The following is a 6,674-nucleotide window of genomic DNA, read 5'->3' on the forward strand; positions in this document are numbered from 1 at the left end:
ACTCTAGCAACTGGGAAACCTAATCCACACACTTTACGTGTGATACTAGTTGCATAGTTAGAGTCGATTCTCCTTTAACCTTTGGTTTCTTCTTCTAAACCAGGTTAACGACTTAAAGACTTCATTGGGATTGTGAAGCCAGACCGATACTACTTTTCTTGTAGTTGTGTGATCTGATCTTGCATCTTTTATCGTTACGAGTACGATTGTAATAATTGGCTCGATATTTTATATCTCTGATAGGCAAGATATAAAAGTAATCACAAACACTTCGTCTCATCGTTTGTGATTCCACAATATCTTTTTCGCTGCGTCGATTAAGATTATTGTGAGGTGATCAATAATACTAGGTTGTTCTTCGGGAATGTAAGACCGGTTTATTGATTGGTTCCTATTCACCTTGATTTATCAAAAGACGGAACAAAACTCGTAGGTATATTCGTGGGGGACGGATTTATCTATTACCGTAGACTTTTCTTTGTGATACAGATTTGTTTATTAAAGTCTTCGACTTTGGGTCGTAGCAACTCTTAGTTGTGGGTGAGATCAGCTAAGGGAATCAAGTACGTAGCATCCTGCTGGGATCAGAGGCGTAGAAGCATAATTGTACCTTGGATCAGTGTGAGATTGATTGGGGTTCAACTACAGTCCAGACCGAAGTTAATTTGGAGTAGGCTAGTGTTTGTAGCGGCTTAATACAGTGTGTGTTCAATCTAGACTAGGTCCCGGGGTTTTTTTGCATTTGCGGTTTCCAAGTTAACAAAATTCTGGTGTCTGTGTTATTTCTTTTCCGTATTATACTTTGTTATGTAATTGAAATATCATAGGTTGTGCGTTGTTCAATCAATTAGAATATCCGACCTTTTGGTTGTTGATTTAAATTGACTGACACTTGGATATTGGTCTTTGGTACCATCCAAGTTATCTCTCTTTGATAAAGACTCGCGGATTTCTATTTGCTTGAGTAAAGATCAAATCGAGAGATTGAGATATAAACTCTTTGATATACTTTTATCTAGATTGAGTCTGACTGTCTAGTTGATTCTCTTGAAAGTATATTGGAGTTTGTCCATACAAATTGTTAATCGAATTGTTGGGTGTGGTTGTTGTACCCCACTTTTTCACTTTTCCGCATTATATTTTGTTATATAATTGAAATATCACAGGTTGTGCGTTGTTCAATCAATTAGAATGTCCAACCTTTTGGTTGTTGATTTTAATTGATTGAAACTTGGATATTGGTCTTTGGTACCATCCAAGTTATCTCTCTAGTATTTGATAAAGACTCGCAGATTTCTATTTGCTTGAGTATATATCAAATCGAGAGATTGAGATATAAACTCTTTGATATACTTTTTATCTAGATTGAGTCTGACTGTCTAGTTGATTCTCTAGAAAGTATATTGGAGTTTGTCCATACAGATTGCTAAGAGAAATATTGGGTGTGGTTGTTGTACCCCCACTTTTTCAGATACCACTATTAGCGGGGGTAATACCAATTCAGCGATCCGACTGTCAGGATCTGTTAACATTAATTTGTCCTATATGGATTGGTATCACCCCCAAGTAATACTTGTATCCCCATTTATAAATCGTGGTAATTTCGGTCCGAGAATTGCCTCTTATTAAGATATACAATCTCTTGTCTGTATTAAGAAACCCTGATCAATTCTTATTTAAATACCTAGCATGCCTCCAATAACTCGCAGTATTACAAAGGTTAATAAGGAGGAAGCTCAAAAGGTTAAGGATTAAGGAATCAATACAGAAAGGAAGAAGAAAATCATGTCAAAAATCATGTCTGATTATGATTCTGATAGTTCTACTGGATCTCAAGATGAGTCATGTCTGTTGGCTTACAACCTTCAAGATCCAACAAAGACCAAGTAGGTACATTCTGATAGTATGATTGACTATATCCAAGGCTTTGAAGAACTAATAACCAACCTCATAATGACGATCTGTCATCAAGATTGGCTCAAGGATAGAATTGAAGAAACAAAAGCTGATCTTGTGGGTATGAAGGTTCAAGTTGAAAAACTTGAGAAACAGGAAGTGGTTGCAGACAAGTCCCTGGAGACATGCTTCAAGAGTTTGAACACTGAAGAAACTTCAGTGAACAATAAGAGCACCACTAGAGATTAAGTTATACTTAATCCAAACAAAATAGACATCAGTTTTTTATTTCTTTCAATTATTGTGTAAGGTCTATTGCTGAATAAAACTATCTATTATTATGAATAAAATTATTATTTTATAATTTTTCTTGTGATAGTTTTTCGATTACATAGCCTGTGCTTGAATGCTTTATATTATTGTTATGTATATGGGATGTTTGATTTCGGTTTTCTTAACCTTAATATTCGATCTCATATGATGTGTGAACCCTTATGGTTTGTGTGGCTTTTTGATTTAGCGGGATTAAGTTCTAGACCATGTTGGTAGGCTTATCAAATTATCATAAGGTGTTCCGATTGAAACTCATATGTGAAAGAGTCATAATATGTTGAATCGATTTGTGTTTAACATAAAAGCATATGTGTTTCGGGTTTTCAACTTTTGCTATTGGCACGCATTAGTTAAAACCGTTTCAACCTTTCTCTGGTAAAGGTTGCTTTTGTTGTTGTTCTTTTGTTCCTGCGAGAGGATGACAACACAATGGGGGAGAGTTCTAACTTGAACTTGCGCTTAATGATATATCTTTCTGAGGAGAAGAGGATGCGGAATTTGAGGTAACGAATTTGTTAGCTAATCATTTTCCTGTTTAAGAAAAGCTTGAGTTTATTGCATATATTTTTCTTTTGCTTAACAAAATTCGGTACAGTTGATGTTGATTCCATTTCGTCTTCTAACTAAGATCATTAACAAAGAACTTGTTAGAGGCGTTCCCAAAATCAATGCAAAGATTGAAGGTGTATGTGGTGCCTGTCAAAAGGGTAAACAAACTAAAGTTCACCATAAATCATCTCGAGATATTCTCACTAAAGCGCCACTTGATTTAATTCATATGGATCTCTTCGGACCAATTCAACAACCCACGGTTGCTGGTAAGAAGTATGCTTTAGTTATGGTAGATGATTACACCAGATTCACTTGGGTTGCATTTCTGTCTCATAAAAATGAAACCCTTGATGAATTCAAGATTATTGTTAAAAGAATCCAGAACGAACAAGGTCGCAAACTAAAGAAAATTAGGAGCGACCGTGGAACTGAATTCAAGGACACCAAGGTGTTTGAATTTTGTGATGAACTGGGGATCATTCAACAATATTCACCAAGCTAATGGAGTTGCAGAAAGAAAGAATAAGAACATTCAGGAAATGGCCAGGGTAATGCTCCACAACAAAAACTTACCTATAAGGTTTTTGGGAGAAGCTGTTTTTACGGCATGTTATTTGATCAACCGTGTTTACTTACGGTCTAAAACCCTAAACACTCCTTATGAGTTGTGGTATGGAAGAAAACCCAACCTACACTATCTTAGAGTCTTCGGAAGTAAATGCTACATTCTAAAAGATCGAGAACAACGAGGGAAATTCGATACCAAAAGTGATGAAGGTATCTTTCTTGGCTATTCTTCTGATATCCGTGGTTTTCGAATATTTAATCTCAGAACTCAGGTCATGATGGAGTCTGCTAATGTCATCATCGATGATATTAGTGATTTTCATCATAATAATCCTCCTGTTGAATTGTCTCCAACCGAGACAATTGAGAAAGTCAAAGAAATACCAGAATCAGTTGAAGTTATCCCAACTGTTGCTGATCCTGATATTTCTAGTGACGAGGAGAAGAACAAGAACGTGTCCCATTAGACTTTTATTAGCTCATGCTTGTTTTCTCAAGGTTAAGCTTTTCCAAATGGATATAAAATACGAGTTCCTAAACGGAATTCTAAAGGAAGAAGTCTATGTTGCTCAACCTAAAGGATTTGAAAACCTTGATTTCCCAGATCATGTTCTTAAGCTCAAAAAGGCATTATATGGGTTGAAACAAGCACCAAGAGCCTGGTTTGAAAAATTTACTACTTCTCTTATTAGAAAAGGTTTTTCAAGAGGTGGAGCTGATAAAACTTTGTTTACCAGATGAAGTGGGAAAGATGTTGTCATTGCTCAAGTCTATGTAGATGATATCATCTATGGTTCAACTTTAGAAAAGCTGGATTTTCAAGTTTCACTTGCTAAAGAGTCTGAAATGAGCAATGTTGAAATCTACTTATCTCAAGAAAAATATGCAAGGGATCTTGTTACAAGATTCGGTCTAGATAAGTCAAGTCCGAAACTGACACCTATGCCCAGTACTGGTAAACTACACAGAGATGAGAAAGGAGTAAAAGTAGATCAAAAATTGTATCGATCTATTATTGGTAGCCTTTTATATCTTACAACCACTAGACCTGATATTTATTTTAGTGTTGGTTGTTGTGCTAGATTTCAGGTTAATCCAAAGGAATCTCATCTTGCAGCTGCAAAGAGGATCATACGATATGTCAACCACACTGTCGGGTATGGTCTATCTTACACTTTTGATACGAACACCGACATTTCTGCTTATTCAGATGGTGATTTGGCAGGATGTGTAGAAGACAGAAAAAGTACATCGGGGGGTTTCTACTACGTAGGACTGAATCTTGTGGATTGGCATAGCAAGAAACAGAATTCACAATCCATGTCTACATACGAAGCATAATATATTGTTGCTGGATCATGTTGCACTAAACTACTATGGATGAAACAAATGCTAGCTGATTATGGAATTGATACTGGAATAATGAAGATCTTTTGTGATAACTCTAGTGCGATTCGAATCACTGAGAATCCCGTTGAGCACTCAAGAATAAAGCACATTGATATAAGGTACCATTTTATTCGAGATCTCTATGAAAATGGTATCATAAGTATGGATTTTGTGCCTTCCGAACAACAATTGGCTGATATCCTCACCAAACCATTAGACACTGCTACTTTTCAACACTTACGACAGTTTATTGGTGTTGTTTTGGTTCATTAATTGTTTCTATGACTCTTGCCCATGTGCTTATCTCGATCTTTTGGGCAATTGAGTTTGAAACTCCACTAAGTGTTTACTTCAATTCTGTATTTGTTTCCGTAGGATTGATTTTTCTGTCAGAGTACTTTGTGTGTTGTGTCCAAATAAATCCTTCTTTTCTCTTTCGAAATTAAGGTCGTTCTTGTTGTTCCCTTGGGAATGACATTTTATGGGGGAGAGTTCCTTTTGAACTTGCGCTTAATTGCCAAATCTTTTTGGGGAGTGCGGCTGTGGAATATTTTAGGGGTTATCTTGTATCTTTATAAACTCCTTGATGAATGCATTTAGTTTCGGCTTTATGATTGCATCTAAATAAGATGATATACTTTTGCTTTCTTTTGGTCAAGAAATGTCTCTTTCGGAAAATTCATTAGGATCCTGTTCTTGTACCTTTTCCAATTTTATTGAAAAAAAGGGGGAGAATTAATATGTAGTTCACACTACAAATATATATGGTTTTCGGATCATTATGTAAGGGGGAGTGGTTTCCATGTGAGATGGAGTATTGACTAAGGGAGAGTGATACATATTACCATAGTATTGTTGTTGAAGTTGTGATACAATTGAACTTTGACGCTGTATAATAATACTATGACACTGTATAACAATGATTGAGAACTTTTGTTTTCTTGTTGTTATAGCTACAGATTTTCAACAACGATGATGCTAAACGTACAACCTTTGGGATCATTGGAGTACTTGGAAGAGACGAAGATTTCGAGTAATGTTGAATATTAGGCATGTGGAATAGGAGCTACAAAAGTTAATTTATTTATTTTTTGTATTCCATATGTATTAATAGTTTTTCCACTAAAATTGACAAAGGGGGAGATTGTTAGAGCATTGCTCGGTCGAACTCGCATGCGTTTCTATCTCAAGCATGTTTGTCAATATTAGTGATCAAAACTATAAGTCTTGATTTTTAGCCTACATAGCTAAAGGTCTCGGACTAGGATAGAAAGTGTAATTGAGATCAATAACTCCATGGCAATCATCATACAAGACGAAGGACTACTCAAGGAAATTGTGGATCTCCATCGACTAAAAGGTATGTGGAGACTTGAACTTATCTGTCACTCAAAAGTCTATTTATACTATCTCCTACTTTTGAGACAAAAGTCGTTTTGATATATAGACTTTCATTATGCACATTTGCTATTTCGAGCCGAGTTTATCACGCATATATATTTCTCGAAATATGTGTTGGTAAGCTTTCGCTTTAGCCAAATTCATCTCTACCTAGTGACGAAAGTCATGTTATGTTTCAATCACTTTAAAAATTGCTCTGACGAAAAATGGTCTGGGAATAACGGCTATATCCGTCCTCTGAGAATGTTTCAATGATTGAAATGAGAGTTTAGATTACATAACCATTGGTAGGATATAAGCATTGTTGTGGAAACACATATATGTATAAGTCCTTATTCCTTGAACCAAAGTTTGCGAACTTTGTTGATCAAGAGAAATGGAAGTGGCTTGAGCCAAGTCCGCGAACTAAGTCCGCGAATTGGCGGAACTTCTCGGCCCGAGATTTTCTCCTGGAGTTCGTGTACTCCTTCCATGAGCTTAAGTCCGCGAACCCAGACCGCGAACTTGAGCAGGTTATATCTAAAACCGGTTGTTCT

Source organism: Papaver somniferum, chromosome 5, assembly GCF_003573695.1.
Source record: "Papaver somniferum cultivar HN1 chromosome 5, ASM357369v1, whole genome shotgun sequence".
NCBI classification, from domain to species: Eukaryota; Viridiplantae; Streptophyta; class Magnoliopsida; order Ranunculales; family Papaveraceae; genus Papaver; species Papaver somniferum.